This window comes from Rhipicephalus sanguineus, chromosome 5 (assembly GCF_013339695.2).
Source record: "Rhipicephalus sanguineus isolate Rsan-2018 chromosome 5, BIME_Rsan_1.4, whole genome shotgun sequence".
Taxonomy (NCBI): Eukaryota; Metazoa; Arthropoda; class Arachnida; order Ixodida; family Ixodidae; genus Rhipicephalus; species Rhipicephalus sanguineus.
Genome location: NC_051180.1, coordinates 184,340,816 through 184,358,584, shown reverse-complemented (window position 1 = coordinate 184,358,584; position 17,769 = coordinate 184,340,816). Strand labels below are relative to the sequence as shown.

The 17,769-nt window shown below is 45.6% G+C and overlaps 1 protein-coding gene and 1 long non-coding RNA gene across 3 annotated transcripts in view; one reads left to right on the top strand and one right to left on the bottom strand.

Annotated features, from left to right (window-relative positions):
* LOC119394503 (uncharacterized) overlaps positions 1–17,769 on the top strand; it is a 146,385-nt gene that overhangs the window by 43,228 nt on the left and 85,388 nt on the right.
* Positions 9,365–17,769, bottom strand: part of LOC125758489 (uncharacterized) — a 210,298-nt gene continuing 201,893 nt past the window's right edge. The window contains exons 1-3 of one of the 2 annotated variants that reach the window (XR_007416125.1): positions 13,734–13,752; positions 10,049–10,138; positions 9,365–9,380 (exon numbers count right to left, since the gene is read on the bottom strand). This is a non-coding gene — a long non-coding RNA (uncharacterized LOC125758489). Of the gene's footprint in view, positions 9,381–10,048; positions 10,139–13,733; positions 13,753–17,769 lie in introns of those variants that run through there. The other variant, XR_007416124.1, reaches the window with a different exon arrangement.

The following is a 17,769-nucleotide window of genomic DNA, read 5'->3' as shown; positions in this document are numbered from 1 at the left end:
ATACGTCCGCACTGCCAAGAATTCCGTTCGCGTCTGCCGATTCTTGCATTCCGCCGGCCATTTCGGACTGCCCGTCGACTTAGATTTCACTGCTCCTTGCAAACTTTCTAAATTGTGATCTTTAGTACGTATTCAGAGGGAAATTAAAAGCGAAAGGAATTCATGCCAGAAGAGGCATGTCAATCCCTTTGCAACTTGCGTCACCAAGGTCGTTTGCAAGATCCCGCTAGGTAAATGTTACATATGCCAAACTGGTCAATGTGTTAACGACCTGCTCAAGGAGCACTCGTCGTCGCTAAAAGCTGTAGTGAATGGTGTGCACCTATACCTGCGCACGTCAAAGAGGGCGGTTGCGCACCGCTATTTGACAATGCAACAAATGTTACTAAATCTAGTGACATGCAGGCTCAAGGGAGTCTGTCCAAATACGCACACTATCAGGCACGTGCGTGAGTTCCGGATAAAGAACTGTGCTATTTGGCGAGGCATATCCGAAACATTTCAGTGCGTTGCATATATGAGCTTAGTTTGTGACGACGCATGCGCGCCCACTCCGCTTTCTTGGAATCTTTTCATTAAACTTCACTTGGTAAGTGAGCACCTATCCTGTCCACAACGTTCTGTGCACGCGTCGCTCAACGATTTCACAAACCTGGTTTGATCGCGTTCGACCGGGGCAGTTATTAATTGGTTTTCTTCCATATTGTAATTCCCGAGTTTCGCCCGTGATTACTGCAGTAAAACTCTTTCCTGTTCGTGCACGCATGCACGAACAGGAACAGGCGTGTCTGTGACGCATGCGCTGCTCGTTGTTGCGCGTCCGATCAGTGGCGCATTCGGATGAATTCATCTCGTGTATATCGCGTGGTGGGTACACTTTCAAACGCCTGAAAGTCAAATGAAGAATAAAAAAAAATTTGCATCTTTTCTCGGTTAATTCCCTCTCCCCTTTGTTGCCCTTTTCGCAGGCAGCCTTCTTATATACGAATTATGCCCGCTCGCTCACACTTTTATCGGGTGTCACGTAGCAAACAAGCTCAGGTTCGTCCGTGCTTTTGTAAATTGCTCTGTCGGGCCGTTAAAACAGCGGACTCCACCGCGTCAGGTGCTAGTCTTGTAAGCATATCGCGGAGGCCGAATTCTGCGAAGCGACAACTCGCCATTCGTTAGCCGATTTCGCTCACGTATTTTCCTGCTCCCCGTCTTCCTTATCTCCTTGCATAACCTGGACAATTTGCGTATGCGTGCTTGCAAAATGCGACCGGTTCTTGCACGTTTCGCGACAGCCGTGGACTGCGCATTTATCGCTAACGCCACACTTTTGCGAGAGGAACGGTTTCCTGCAGCCTCAACGTGATTATAAGACGCGCATAAAGGAGTGGAGCTTGCAGGCCCGTAGCCAGGGGGGAGGGGGGCAGCCCCCCCCCCCCCCGAAATTTTGTTAACACATGGTGTTTTATCGAAAATAAATCATGAAAATAGGCGTTTTTCTCAAATAGTCAAGGTTTTCAGCAAGTGCCCCCCCCCCCCCCCCTCCCCGAAAAAAATTCCTGGCTACGGGCCTGGCAGCTTACCTTAAATATTTCCACGCTCCATACTTTTTGTACATTCTTATGTGACCGGCCTGTTGTGCACGTGTAACCACCGCAATAGAGTTTTATAGAATAGCGTACGCAAAGCTTTTCCTTATAGCGTTTCGCGCGCCACAGCGCATGCGTCGTACGCTGACCTCTTGCGTGCCCTCCTTAAGTGACAGAAATAACGGGCGACCGCAAGGACCGCTTACTTAGCGTACGTTAGGCAAAAACTGCCGAATGTTTGGGAAACTTGGCGATTGTTTGACTGCAAAGACTATTTATACACCTTTTCACAGGAGCACCCTCGCACCCATGCTCGCACCAGTGCGCTGCAGGGGTCGAGGGTATGTTTTCAGTGTTGCCATCGCGCTTTGGGCTGCGCATGTTGTATCTGTACGCTTGGTACGCTTGGATGTTGTGTGTGAATTAGGCCCTTCTTTGCGATAAAAAGCGATTGTCATGGCCGGAAATTGTGCGTATTCAAAGAACCGATCGTCTGGCCATCACTGTGTCGTGCACGGGTGCACGAACAATCAGCGGAAAAGGAACTTTTTAGGCGTGATCGTGTGCCCGCAGCACAGCACGCCGCGCGAGGATTGCAAGTGTGACATGTTCTCGCTGTATCACTTTCCGTCGTCGCCGGAATTGCAGAAGAAATGGGTGGCGTCGGTAAATCGGAAAAACTTCCGTGCTTTGGGCTGCGCCAGTGCTGTGTGTGTGTTGCTTCGGTACGCGTTTGTGTGACTGTGTTATGCGCCTGTGTCCGATACGAAGTGACTACCATGGCAGAACATTTACTGCATTTGCATAGCAAGTCATCTGGTCATCACTGTGTCGTGTACGGGTGAACGAACAAGCAGCGGAAGAGAAATATTTAAGGTGCAATCGTGTGTCCGCAGCGCATGTACGCCACGCGATGAGTGCAAGCGTGGCATGTTCGCGCTGCATCGTTTTCCTTCGTCGCCTGAATTGCAGCAGCAGTGGGTGGCTTCACTAAATAGTAAGAACTTGCGCGTGTCGCCCTGGTCACGCCTCTGTTCCCGGTATTTCGTTGGCGGCAAGAAAAAAGACGAGAACAACGTTCCCAAGCAACATCCTAGATAGGAAAGAAAGGTACGCAAGCCACTGATGACTCACCTAACTCGTGAGAATGTTGCGGATTCACACTTCATATCGTCCATAACACAGCGGCCGACACGGCTGCAAACTCCGCCTTGCCCGGTTACGCATGTGCAGCCTGCGCGCGCCGTACTTCAGCGGACGGCCTCGCGGAAACCCACGCGCGATGGGGCCTACTGTTCACGGCTTGCGACGGTGTCACATTCCCCTTCACCAGCACGACTTTTTCCTTCACACTGTGCGCCAGCGACTGACCCACACAGTCAAACTGCACGTAGCTGCGCGACTCCAGTGCCTCGTAGTTGCACACCTGGCGAAGACCCCACGCATTCGCCTCAACGAGATTAAACAATGTTCGCTCGCGGTATTTCTGGCCACTCACAGGTCTCCTCGACCTAGTCTTCGACGTCGTCGGGGTGAATGTAGGTCAACTGTATCTGTGAAGAAGGATTGTGCGGTGTTTACAGTTTACAGCTGACAAACTTACGCGCCGCCAATGAGTATGCGCGGAGGTTTGAAACTGATGGATAATCCGTAGACATTTAGTACGCCAATAAAGGAAAGCGGTAGACAGCTGCAAGAACGCTCTAGTTATCGATTATTAACACTTCACGCCGTGATCGACCTGGTGCTACGCTGGCTGCTACTGGTACCGACGACGAAGCACTGCCGTTCGCTGACGCGGAGCTAATTCTTGCGTCTCACGGGCGAATGCGCGCCGCTGAACGGTTCAGACAGCGACAAATAAGTCAATGGCAGCGACGATACCAAACAAAACAGCTTAAAGAAACGAAAAATCAGCAAACACAGGCTTTAGCAGGGACCTCACAGCAACAGATAGCGCGCCGGTTCGAGTACGCGCAGCCCAAGATGGCGATTTCGCCAATCTTGCACGTTAGACGGCGCGCATTTCAACATGGCGCCTCCCTGGCGTGAGAATTTGAAAAGGTGTATACGCGCACGTCGCGAGTAGTCGAGTTTATTCTGGATTTAACGCGAGCACCGGTGATTACGCTGGAATCAGGGGCGTAGCCAAGGGGGGGTTAGGGGGGGGGTTTCAAACCCCCCCCCCCCGAAATTTTTCAGTTTTGCTTGCGTATATAGGCACGCACACATACAAACGCATGCACGAACATACATAAAGTATGGTTGAACCCCCCCCCCCCGAAAAAAATTTCTGGCTACGCCCCTGGCTGGAATGTTCGATCAGGCATGTATCAGAGCCGACGCGCTCGTTATGGCATTTATACATGGCGTTTAATTGTTTAAGTAACTAAGATCAATAATGTAAAATTTTTAATATTTCGTTTAGGGCCAAGTGCGTTTCACTTGGTTCTAGAGCGCATTCCAAAACGACCGATGCGATTTTTTGTGGCAACGTACTGTCAGCCGCAAAGGTTTGCGGGATCTGCAGCGCTTGGCGGAGCGACTGAAAACTACAGCACTCTAAGAAGTAAAGCAGGAAAAGGGGTATCGAGGTTGCTCCTTTAGGGGAGCAACTGATCTGCCACAGCCATTGCTGTTACCCTTTACCAGTTGCTCCTTCCCGATACTCCTCAAGGGAGCAACGGATGCTCCCTCCCAATACTCGAGGGAGCAAGAGTTACTTTTCTGCGCAAAAAATTCAGTTATTTGTTCATTTATCGAGAAATTTGAGGTTTATACAGGCATGCGATTAGACGTACGCTCGATATACAGACATCTCATCCAGAAATAAGTATAAGAAAATTTAAGAACTCGCGACCACTGAATCACGAAGCGCGTGCGCTAACACAACACGGCCCGCCATGGCACCGCGTGAACGGATGGTTATGTAGGCACCAACGGGTCGTTGCGTGTTCTGAAAGGTATCGCGAGCGTAGGCGTGCGCACAGGAGAGATCTATGAGGGGCGCCAATTCTGCCCCACACCTTTCCTCAGTCACGTCATCGTTTAAAGGACCCCTGACACCAAAATTGAAACCTCCAGATGTTTGTGTTGTTTGACTTTCCTGTATACGGGGGCACATCTGACCGATTATTAGCGACGAACGTTGCCTTTAAGATATCTTAATTTGGTTTTAAAGTAAGCATGAGTGCTCACTTGAGTTGGCTGCACCTTGCGACATCCTGGTATGACGTAGATAGAGGCCCCGCGTGACGTTCCACGAGTAAAGCTAGTATTGTGGACGTCACAGAAGGTTTGACTGGCACCCGGCGAGGCCTATTGTTCCGCACCCCTCTCGCTTTGTTGTCGGGCTGCTCTCGAGGTAGTTTTCGTGAGGGGTCACGCGCTTAACAGGTTTAACCCATACCGAGGCACCCACATACTTTCAATCTCTACCACGCGCGGGGCCGCGTGTATCCGAAACATATCCCCTAGGATGGCTGGGGCCCATACTGCGCCGCTATTGGCTGGAGATAATCACGTGACCTACGTGCGCTTCCGGTATTTTTTGTTTGTTTTTGTTTGTTTTCAATCAACATGGCGGCGCCCACGTTCGCGTTTTGTTTTGCGCTGAAGCCGTGCCCGCCGTAGAGATGACGCCGAAATGTTTGAGCCTTTTGCTGACAAACGCCCATACGCCGATCGTTTTACGATGAAGTGGTAATCAACATTAATCCGGGAGCGTGTACACGGCGTCGCCCCCTTTGGCGTGCTTTATAACGCGATCGTGTTATTTCTCGTGGGGTTGTCCCTCATTTGCTACTGGATATCTACGCATGTGGGTATTGATGACAATGAAGACACCGATCACCTAGCTTCAAGTTGTGCCCACAACGAATGTGACTGCCAAGAAATTTCATGCCTGTTTGACAACGCTCGTCTGTTGATCCGCTGACATCTTCTGAAGCAGCACCCTGACCGGCGTGTAGCAAGCGGATTGTTCCCTCCCCGTATTCGTGGTCGTGGATTGCCTCGTCGTGACAGAGCCCTCTTATATAAGCTAAAAGTTGGCTCTGTATGAGTGCGTGGGATATTATTTCGTCAAGAACGTGTAGATAGTCCGTCATGTGGGTCATGTGAGACACTAAGCACAATTTTTAGTGTCCCGCATTCGTTATGCAGCGAGCACGTGCTTATTTGTGTTTACGTCTGTGTTATTTGTTTTTTTCTCCTCTTTCTTTCCCCCCTATCTTCATTTCCTCTGTTCCCCCTGCCCGTTCAAGGAGCAGGCAGGCGTTGTGCCCCTTTAGGTGGCAGTTGTCAGCCTGTACCCTCTCTGTTTCCTCTGTGTCTTCGTGTTCTCTATGTATTAAAACCTAATAATAATAATAATAAGAACAATAACAATTGACACGACGCAAGAAACCCTATAACTTAATTTTGCTGGCGTATGAGTGCATTCTTATTCAGCTATGGTGAAAAAAAAGAGAAAGAAAAGACAGGAGGCACTTTGTGGATATTTGTTCATTCACAACACGGCTCGATGCCGTTAAAATTAAATTTAGCGCAATATAAATGCAAAAAAAACACGTTTCGGGAATTGCGTTTTCTAAATGATAAACTTCCAAGCTTCTGGTAAGTGTACCTCATTTTGGAAAAGGCAGGGAGCAAAGCATACTCCTTTATGTGAACTAATGTAATGTTAATGGGTGCTCTGCTGCATTGAACTACTACTTCAACATGTAATGGGACATGTTATGTACATGTCAGCATGCAATGCATCCATCACAGTGAATTGGACATGCAGAACCAAGTAGTAACGCCAATTGATTGCCCATCAGGGCCCAAATATCGAAACCAAAACAGGACGTACATTGAAATGAAGGACGGTTAACAAACTTAACGACATGATCAGAAAAAAAAAGAGCACGAACAGAAGAAAGCAGAAGTCGATTCAAGAAATGATGTACTTGGAGAATATACCTATATTTTGCAAACTCTCAACGTGGTACATTATAGTAGGAACATGTTTACTGTAAGAAATATGCAAAGACAAAATATACAGCACCCCTAGAACTACCCCCCACCCCCTGCCATCCAGTAATTACTCCAGTAAATGGATGCACATACCACTTGAATATTAAGTACAGAAATAACGACATATGTCGTGAAATTGGAGCACAGACTCTTCTTTATTAATGTTATGTTCAAGGTTCACTAATGACATTAAAATAGCACGCAAAATCCTATCCTTAAAAAGTGTTTGTTTTCCGCTTCCACTTGTCTAACAGAACAGTGCACTGTTTATTCTGATGTATACATCATTACCTGCCCAACAGCACATATATTTCTTAACGAGAAACCAAATGCCAGCTGGAACCTCTTCAACTTGTAAACCATGCTGCTATTTTCCTGTATATTATTATTTTACACTGACTGCGACTTTTCATTCAATTGTATATTGTGTCTAGTTTTTTATCAGGCTTGCTTATCACATCAGTAAGTAGATTGCTAGTACAATACATTGTTTGCTAAGGCTCAATACTTCGTTAACGATTTGCTGTTTTATTAGCAAAAGTATAATATATAGCGGGTTCTTGATGCAAGCAAAAATATCTGTGAAAGTGCTTCAATGAACTATTACCGACTCTTCATTCTAAAAAGACAGGGCGTGCAAACACAGAGACAAGAAAGAAGTCAGGACACCACAAATGCCGTTTGTGCTTTGTGGTGTCCTGACTTCTTTCTTGTGTCCGTGTTTGCACGCCCTGTCTTTTTAGAATGAAAACGTACCAACTAGCTCAGCTCTCTGTTATTCTAAAATACTGACTCTTGTTACAAAATGGGTGTGTGTTTTCAAAGTAGGTTACAAGTTATATGGACGCTATAGTACTTTTTCTGGGAAAAAGCGTGACAAATTTTGAATGAAATGGACAAGGATGGTTAACAGGTCAAGTAAGCTCTTAAGTGAATAAATTATAAGACATTTGGCATTATTTGGCACTAGTTGTATTTATTAGACATATATATGAATGGGGGTTTGAAACAGGGCCGTAACTAAGGAGAAGTTGAGGGGGTTCTGACACCCCCCAAAATTTTTTCGTGCTTTAACTTTTCGTGCTACACTAAAATACTTCCATGCCTTCACAGCGACCACCAGTTGCCGCAGTTAGCTGTTCTACACACGAACGCCCTTCGAAAAAAATTCCTGCGTACGGTCCTGGTTTGAAATATGCATTACTCATGTTACGCTTCCTAAAAGGCCCTTGTGTTTTTTATAATGGATAACAAGGCGCTTTATAATTGTCATGAGATGACAGGCGTGAAATACAGATTAAGAATGCTTCCAGATTTGATGCATTTATGTTACGTATAATGAATTGGATGACATTCATTCAGGAAGAGACAAATCGGCATGAGCACTACAATAAGAGAGAGCTGAGCTAGTTCGCATTCATTTTAAAAGACAGGGCGTGCAAACACGGGCACGAGAGAGATATCAAGACACAAACGCCGACTAACAACCGAAAGGACACATAGCGCCGGAAAAGAAAGTAGACATAAAATCTTGCCTGCGCAGGCCCAGGCAAGAGGTGATACCTATCGATAACTGTTCAGGATTTTTATTTCTGCTCTTTGCAAGTTAATGATGCATGCATCTATCTTGACATTGTCGAGAGTGTAAATGCACGACAAAATTCGATGAATGCGCAGTTTTCTACAGGCACAGGAATGAAGCAACACGTCTAATAGTTCAGCCATGGCCTGTAAATAATAATGGTAGTGCACGCGTGAGCCAGCCATCAGTTAACGCGCATAAGGAAATTAAATGCCTGAACGGTTATCTCTCACGTGTACCACCACGTGTGCGGACTGATAGGTATCACATCTTGCCTGGGCATGTGCAGATAAGTTTCGTGTCTAGGTACTTTCTTTTCGGCCACTGTGTGCCTTTTCAGTTGTTAGGCGGTGATTGCAATGTCTTCTCTCGTGTGTCTATGTTTGCACGTCACGTCTTTTAACTATGAGCACTACTTTGTGGTAGAGGTTCTAATCTGCACATCTTCAGTTCGATTCAAGCGCTTTGTTATATCTGCATTACTTCATTGCCAAAATACTGTTAAAGTCGTTTTTCCTCATGACATATGGAAGCATCTTTTATGAAACATTTGCAGAGAATTACAAGGAATCCACGACTTTCCACCTTTCTTGGGAGCCCTTACCATGTGAAATGTAAAGCATTATACTAAGCATATTTTAATAAAGGAACAAAGCTCTCATAAGCCTCATTTGTATTTGTACTGCTAGATTCACATACAGAATGAATTTACTCAAGGAATCTTGTAACTAAGTTGTCCCATGTCTCATTGTAGATTGGGCCACAGACACTGCTTACTTTTCAGCGACTCCAAGGTCAGATAGTGTATTATCAATTGCAGACCCGTGTACTGTGTCCTTTCATAAACCTTGTGCTCTAATTACAAAAGTATATCTCCTGTGGTTGCTAAATAGCTATGACATTTTCATGGGTGGGACCAGTCCATCTTGTAGTTAGTATCCTGGCTGTGAGTAATGGTGGGTGTTGGGGAAGCAACATAAATCAGTCACAAAACAAATCAGACTTTGAAGAAGTTTATTTGCAGTAAGCGCACGACAACAGCATTTATTCTAGTAGAGTGAAAATGGTTGTGTGTGATCTCATCATTTATTTCAATAGTGGGAACAATGTCAGAAAATACTCGGGGGCCTTGGGGTCACATCACAGTATGTTCTGCAATATGGTGTTGAATGGAGTTTCCAGTGCAGTCTTCTGGCTCTCTGCTGAAAGTAAAAATAGGAGCAAGACAAAGGCAATTAAAAAAAACTGCGTACAGCAGACTGCAGGGTCGTTCTATGCTTTCCCAGTACCAAAAACTTTGTAAGGTCTTCCTCTTCAAACATTTTTACACAAAAGCAAAATTATTAGGTCGTGAGAGCAATTGTTGAGCACCGTAAATAGACTGGATCATGGTGGCCGGCAATCCTTATTCAACCTGTACACATTCCAGTGATGGCAACAGTTCCACCATCGGTAACGTGTGCAGCTTTAGTTATAGCAGACTAAGTACTTTTTTGAGTCGGCGACAGAGAGAGCACTCATGGACACCTGAGCTCCAGTATCGACTAATGCCGTGAAAGAAATATACTGACAACATGCACTTCTATTAGGTTCTTGTTCGTAGGGAGTGTCAACGGAGGATTGGGATCAGTCGAAAATGATGCAGCACTACCTCTAGGAGCTGCATGATTTCGTTCTCCGTCCGAGATGATACTTAGTTGGTTAGCATGGAATAGCGGCGTGGTTGGGGTGACGGTGAACGAGCAGTAGGGCGGCTGTTAGTCAAAGCAAAGCACGTACGGCTGGGCGAACACCAACGAGGGTCTGCATATGTATTAAATTGAGTTAATGGTGATGAGCAAGTAAATCGCAGCAATAATGTTCATACCTAACCGTCATTTGTGCTACAACTTTGCCCATTGTGACGACCTTGAGCAGCAAAGACATGAACACAGTGCTTGCCGCCATCTCATGCAACCTGGAAGGTTGTATGAAAGTTTGTTGTACTGACCCAGACCGCAACACTGGGAAGGGGGAGGTGGAAGCTGCAGTTGCTATGTATCATGAGTAAGCAGTGTAGAAATTTGGGCTGGTTGGTGAGCGTTCATCTTGGTTGAATTGACTGTTGGGGCAGGACACTAAGAAGGAAGCGAGACAAACAAGCGCAGACTTACAAGTTTTTGTGTGACTCCAGTTTTTTATGTGAGGACTGACTGTATTAACTACAGTAAGAAGTATGCACATGTGATTAGAACATGGTGTTCGAGTTCGGTAATTTTAGAAAAAATTTGATTTTGATTGCTATTTCTTCTGACTTCTAACGGATTTATGCAGGTAACTGAAGTTTTAATATCATACAATGGACAGAATTTATAAACAATGTCAGCCCACTGCAGTGGGCAGCGGGATTTTGCTCGGATAGCACGGTGAAATACAATACAAATACTTTTCAGCAAAAGTGCAAGTTAAGAAAACCTGTTTAAATAAAATGCGAAGCCTTTCATTCTAGCAAATTTCATGTTGGTCATTGGTTGAATTTACAATATACCAATTATTTATTAACTGCAAACGAACCAAAAGCCTACCAATAGTGGCCATAAAGTGCGACAGCATGTACTTCTCCTCGTAACTCGAATGCCTAGGCTGCATTGAAAGCACAGGCGTCATCACAAGGCTGGTTCTTTCTGATAGTAAACAGTATATGAGTGGAAAACTTGTGCATCTTGAAGCATCAGGGAAGCCTTACTGATTAGCAAATGAGATGTGTATCACAAGGAAATGTCGGGCAGCCTGATGTCATGGATATATAGAAATCTAGGGCTGTCAGCAGGAAGTTGAGACGCTGTGGGTTAATTTCACCTTTTGGGACATTATAGACAAGTATACATGCATGTGTGCATATATTTATTTTGTTAAAAATGGTAAACTACTCGTGTTTAGCGACTTAAAATGTGTGTTCGAAAATGCATGACTGGCAACTGCTCCAAAAGGCTGCTTTCCTGCTCGAAAGTGAGGTTTTAACTGCTCTAGAAGCTGCGGCAAATTGGTTACAATTGATCACATCCCTAAGTACACATTAGACCATATTTGAAAGGACCTCGTGCTGGGCATGTCCCTGTTGGTAATTTCATTTTTAATGACAAGCAATAAAAGTGAATTACATTATACTGCAGATCCTGCCCAATCTTTTTGAAGTTTTAGTCGCCAGCCTACTGAAATCCAGAGCTATAATGGTTGACATAGATAGTAGGAATAGATCAACAGAACTAGGAGCAGATAAGAAACAATGCTTTCCAACAGTACAGAAGTGGCAAATGTGGGACTTTCATCCAATGAAGGTCAGCGAATATCAGCACAAAACATGTTCATTCGCAGTAGTACCCATATTTCAAAGGATCTGCCTGCCGAGGTGTTTCAATGCCGAATTAGTTGGTTTTTCTTGAGTGCGTTCGATTGTTCACGTTAATAGTTTTCGCGGCCTTCCTTACACTTGTCATGCACCTTTGATAAGCGGTAATTCTTTTTTGTTTGTTTTAAGTAGCTGTGTTTTTTTACTCCTTACTGGTCATACGCGAGGACATTAAGATGCTGTGTATGTGAATTTTTCACAGATGCAATCTCGTACTGTTTGCTGTGATTTCTCCTCTCATATTCTTTTTTTCTTGTTTCTGATCAACTAGGTGTGTAATAGTATTGTTTGCTTGCTTTTGATAAACTAGCTATGCCATTCAACATTTACTTTGTCGTGTGCAGTGCCGAGTGCTGTCACATGCAGCAGTAAGGTTCTGTACACGACAATTTCTCTTATGTATTCTCATGTTGTTTCATTTACTCTTGCATCGTTTTATATTCACTCCTGCCCAAGACCGGCAGCACGTACGAGATAACTAAAACAAACAAACAAATAAATCAATAAGTAAATCAGATTTTCAGGTTCAAATCTGTGCTTACCAAGCTGTATCGTATGCCTAGTGCTACCTCCAAGGCAAGACTGATGTTCAAAAACATTTTCTTGCGGGAGTTGATGCTTGCTGAACAACATGATACCATGCAGAAAATCACTAGGAGAAAGATTAAGACTAACTCTAAGCTGCAGACAGACCATAAAGAAAGCTACATCGGCTGGACCATGCATTTGCATCAACCGGACGAGGGAACACACTATTTAAAAAAAGGGTAAGAGCACATGTCTTTCTGTGAATGGTGTTCTGGTGCAATTTTATGGCATCTCTGCAAGGTATTAGAACGTACAATTTGTTCCGAAATTTAACACCTTCACGCATTGTGGTGTTCTAATCCTGCTTCAAGTAAAAGATCTTCAGCCTTATCGTCTAACATAGTATTTTAAATAGGGTCCCGGAAGTGTCCTTTCAATGTGGTCATGACATTATGTCTTGGATAACATGCACTGTGAAGTACTCTTCTCTCACAGTCATTTCTTTCAAAACATGTCACAGTCTAGGAAAGCTTCCTGCAGTTAATGCTTGTTTGTGGGCTAGTTGGTTTTGAAGCACAGCGAAATCATAAACGGCACAAAATGGCACAGACAGAAGGAGACAGACGTGTGCACTGACTCACAAATTATTTCATTTTCAGAAGTGCATGAAATATAGAGCATTTTTTTTTATGAGTGCACATGTCTGTCTCCTTTTGTCTGTGTCTTTTCATACTGTATCATTTTACTATGCTTCCTCGCAGTTCTTTTTTTCATGCAAAACATATTTGCAGTTCATTTGTCATATCTGTGTCAGCAGCACTCATGTGTAATATGTTCAGTGACAGTAATAAAAGGAATGTGTACAATATTTCTAATAACTGTGTCTGCAAATATCATGTGTGTCTGTACTGTCCAATTATGTTTTTGAATTCAATAACCAACTTTTGTTTCACAATAATAACACTTTTTTTTTTCAATATTCATGTTGCATGGCCAACAGTGGACACTACTACTTGCACTGCATGTCTGATTCAACATGACAGAGATATGCATTGAAGCTCGCATGTACCGTTTGCTGTTCTTATTTCAATTTTTCAAAACAGCACAAAACTTTTTTGGACGTTAGTTTAACCCATCAATCTATGAGAAGGAGAACTGCGCTCCCTACTCTTAATGTGATAGTGATCAAAGGCTTTGAAATTTTACGGATTGGCGAAGAGATAATCGGACAGGCTAAGTTACCATTTTCGAAAGACGATTTATCTTCACCGCGTATTTTTTACTGCTAAATGTTGACAGCATCCCACTAGTCTGTGTTTAAAAAAAAAGGGGGGGGGGGGCACTATGCGCATTTCAGTGTCCTTCCTAAATGCGTATACTTGTATCTAGCGAACGCCCAAGGCTCCAACCGCTACTATGCGTTTCATAAGCAGTGGTACTATACAGCGCGTAAGCTGGAAGGCGGTGCATCGCGTCATAAGAAAAAGATGACAAAGGACTCTTGGGTGAACGCGCGGTATAGCAAGAAGCAGCATCCCGTCACAAAGGAACTGCAACTTTGAAACAAATTCACATGTAGCTTACGCGCGGAACAGAAGACCGCAGTGTAAATACCACAGGTGAGACAACTACTTACCTTAAAACAGCTAACATCCGAAGGCGTAAGTGCCGCGTCTTCCACGCCGGCCGACAGCGGACATAGGCGTCGCCGTCCCAAAAGCCCAAACATTTCGGCGTCATCTCTACGGCGGGCACGGCTTCAGCGCAAAACAAAACGCGAACGTGGGCGCCGCCATGTTGCTTGAAAACAAACAAAAACAAAAAAAAAAATTCCGGAAGCGCGCATAGGTCACGTGACCATCTCTAGCCAATAGCAGCGCAGTATGGGCCCCAGCCATCCTAGGGGATATGTTTCGGATACACGCCGCGGGGCCCCGATTTGAAAACCGCGCGTTCTACGTCACCACAGCTTGAGTGCACGTGGTCTTTGACGCTCCCCGCATGGGTCGCTAGTTTCTTGTGGTTTTTAGGCGGGCGTTTTGAAGTGACGCTAAAATGGTCACAATTAACTACGCTAGAATTAGTTATACGATATGCTAGAGCATTTACGATTTAACTTAGGGATTACCAGACCCAAAGCTACAAATTACAGTAAAAAAGTCACCAACAAAAATTTTGCTGTCAGGGGTCCTTTAATGCTCAGGGCCACGCAAGTTTTTTGACGATACGGGCGGCCGCGGAACATTGGATGTTGCATTCCATGGCAGTGGCGTAGCCAGGGATTGGCACACCGGGCCCGTGCCCCCCACCCCTCCCCCCAGAAAATGTTTTTTTTTTATTGCGATAGCAATTATATGGACAGTCTCGGCTGATTTTTGCCGTCGCCGTCGCCACCGTCATGCTGCGTATATGTATATGTATATATACATCAATATCCCAAAGAAAAATAAATCAGAAAAATGCTTCCGAAGCGCGGAATCGAACCAGCGACCTCCAAAGTCGCAGCGCGGTGCGCTAAGCACTACTCCATAAAGCGTACATCCCTCAGGCAGCTAACGGCGAGCGTTATATACACACCCTTTACCGTTTGCAGTCCTCCGAGACGGAGGCGCTTATAAGCGTTTCTTCATTACCTTCGAGATGGCGCTAGGAGCGCGACGGGCGCACGTAAAGGCGTCGGCCAGCTCTCTCGCCTCTTCTTATATTTGCGCAGGGAGAACCTTGCCCTTGCGCTGTCTGCTCGCGCGGGAGCTCTCACCGCGCGTCGCGTACGTGTAGCTAAAAACGTTTCAGATGTGCACGTAATGTAGGTGTACTTTTCACGTTCGCGTACGAGAAGTCCCTACGTACGTGAAATTAAAACTGTCTAGTAGCTGCCGGGTAGTGATGGACGCACGGTAGTTGCAGCGCGTCCATCACGGGCCGCTTTTCTTGCTATCGCATTCATTGCTTCGCCCTTGCGGCGAAACTGTGACTTTTTTTTTCCTATGAGGCGTCGCTACAGAGCACAAAATGACACTCGACCATGCGTACCTGTCAGGACCCCATGCGGGATCATGGGCGCGCATCCCCCCCCCCCCCCCCGTCCGAAACAAATTGCTGGCCACGCCACTGTTCCAAGGGCTGTTTACTTGGAACCTTTACGCCCGCAAAGTCGGGGACCGATGGCACGCCGCAGTGAAAGGCACGTCACTCCATTTATTTATTTATTTTTTTTTGCATCCATTCGGGACCTTGTTTCCTTTCGGACTCGACCAACATAGGGGGAGGGGGGAATGCGCTGCGCTAAAACTTGCGCCCCCCCCCCCCCCTTCTGCAGAACACTACGCATGCCTATGGTAACAAGATATTACACGCCAGCCTTTTCCGATTCGTAATTTGGTATTTTTCATGGGGTTCGTGAAATTCCGGTGAAGTTCAAAGTCATGCAGCAAGCTTCCAGAAGTGGTATGCCGTCGTTGTATCCGATATTTGGTCTTACTCCATAATTACAGTGATTATGCTCACATGAGATCCGCGTCTAATAGGCCCGCGTAACCATGCAGAGGGAGGGCTACGGTGTCCTCACATCCGCAGATTCAACCACAGCGTACATGTCAATACGTAGACCTGTAGTCAATGTTTATACAATCATATGTCGGCAATGTGCTCAGTTTACATGCGAAAATAATTAGTGAATAGAAATATTTCAAAATTCCCGCGTGGTTGCCTCTATCGCACCTCTCCAGAAAATAGTTACTGCATCTTGCTGCCTGCGGTGACAGCGTCCGCTGTTTGACCAAATATGGCAACATCACACAACGCGATAGCTCCACTGTTTGACCCAATATAGCGGCTGCGCTGTCAATGGGCGTCACCATATAGTTTCCTAATAAGGGAAAATTGGCGCCCCTGTCTATGGGAGCTGCAACGAATGGCGCATCAGCCAGCGGGAGAATGATGGGTAGTACACGGATTTGTCTCAGCTTCGTTCTTTCGGCTCCGTTTGGCTCCGTGTGGCCTGCGGCCGCTTTGTCGCAAGACGAAGTTGAGCCAACGTTCAGCAGTTCGACTTGACCACCTTGACCTTTTAGGTTCACCAATTCAAATCGGGTCACGAAGTGCACAACGGTCCATCCTTTTATTCGAAACAAACGCAGAACACAACAATAAACAATGCCACGAGTGCACTTGAAGCCGTCAAGCACGAAGATCAGGCGAATCCGTGTACTATACAGTCTATACCCGCAATTCCCATGGTGGCGGACCGATCACAGCGCCAGAGTTCCCTCTAGTAAATATTGTAGGAAACTCTGTGAGTGTCACCACCCTGTGCGAAGGGACTGACATCGAGGCGCCCTAGTAGCGTAGGCACGTGCATGCTTTTATTTCGTATTTCGCGCGCTTTGCTTGAATGTCGTAAGAAATCATCAGGCCGCATGTACAGTACGGTCCACTGTTAAAGGGAACACTCCAGTGAGCACCTTTCATTTTGCTGGCCCTCTAACAGCAAGTGGACAGGGAAACATTGTTCATGCACTGCACGAGTCTGTCAAAAAGAGGCAGAGCTGTCAACCACGAGTAGTCTTATGCAAATCTAAGCCACCATGTTTTTGCAAGAGAGCGAAATCCAAGTAATCCAAGCATGTCCTGCACGCTACTAGAAAATGAGTCGGGCCCTCTACAACGCAACGAACCGCACTTGGCCATAAGGTGAGTGTTAAACGTTTGACGTAATTGATCTTGGTTAATTAGCCATTAAGTGCAATATAACGAATACCCTAAGAAGTATACGACAGGACGGCTAACGATATGTCGTTCGTTTCATTCAGGTGAGGCTATCCACTTTTTTTTGTAAACATTTGGTTCTAGTACCGCGACACACACACACACACACACACACACACACACACACACACACACACACACTCTATATATATATATATATATATATATATATATATATATATGTATATATATATATATATATATATATATATATATATATATATATAATGCGCTACAGTGAGTCGTTTGTGTATTATTAGTGACAGTTGTCGCGAAGCTGACGTCTCTTGCGCGAGTGAGGTAGTGATCCACTGCACGCGTTGGTTGCGGCTGAGCTTACGTGAGTATCTGCGGATAATCTTCTCTCTTTCGAGCTTCCTGCCTTTTTCTGCCGTCGCGTGCTTTCGTCCAACTCGTGCATTCATGTTGCCGCGCTTTTGTTCACGCGGTCGCTGTTTCTCTCTCCCTCCATATTTTTTTCCTGCGGCTTCTCGGGAGAAGGAACCCCAAGCAACGGCGCGCTTCAGCATGCACTTTTTTTTTGTCGCCGTCTTCCATCTTCCGCTCCCCTCGCTCTCATTGCGAGCGGAGAGGAGGTGGTGTTTTACCTTCTCGTATTCTTCCGCCTCTTTGTTCTTGGTACCGCATATTATGAGGGAACTGCTTCAAGTTGCGACCACTGAGTGTACCGGAGTGTCTCTCCCCTCGTGCGTCGCCTTGACTCCCGACGTCGTAGCTCCCATCACGTTGTGTGCCGCCGGCTCGCGTTCACCCAAGCAGCGCGTGTCCTTTACTACACGTCGAGGCCCTGGGCGGACCAAGCCTTCTCGCTTGCCCCTTCCTGTTCTCTCTCTCTCTCTCTTTATATATATATATATATATATATATATATATATATATATATA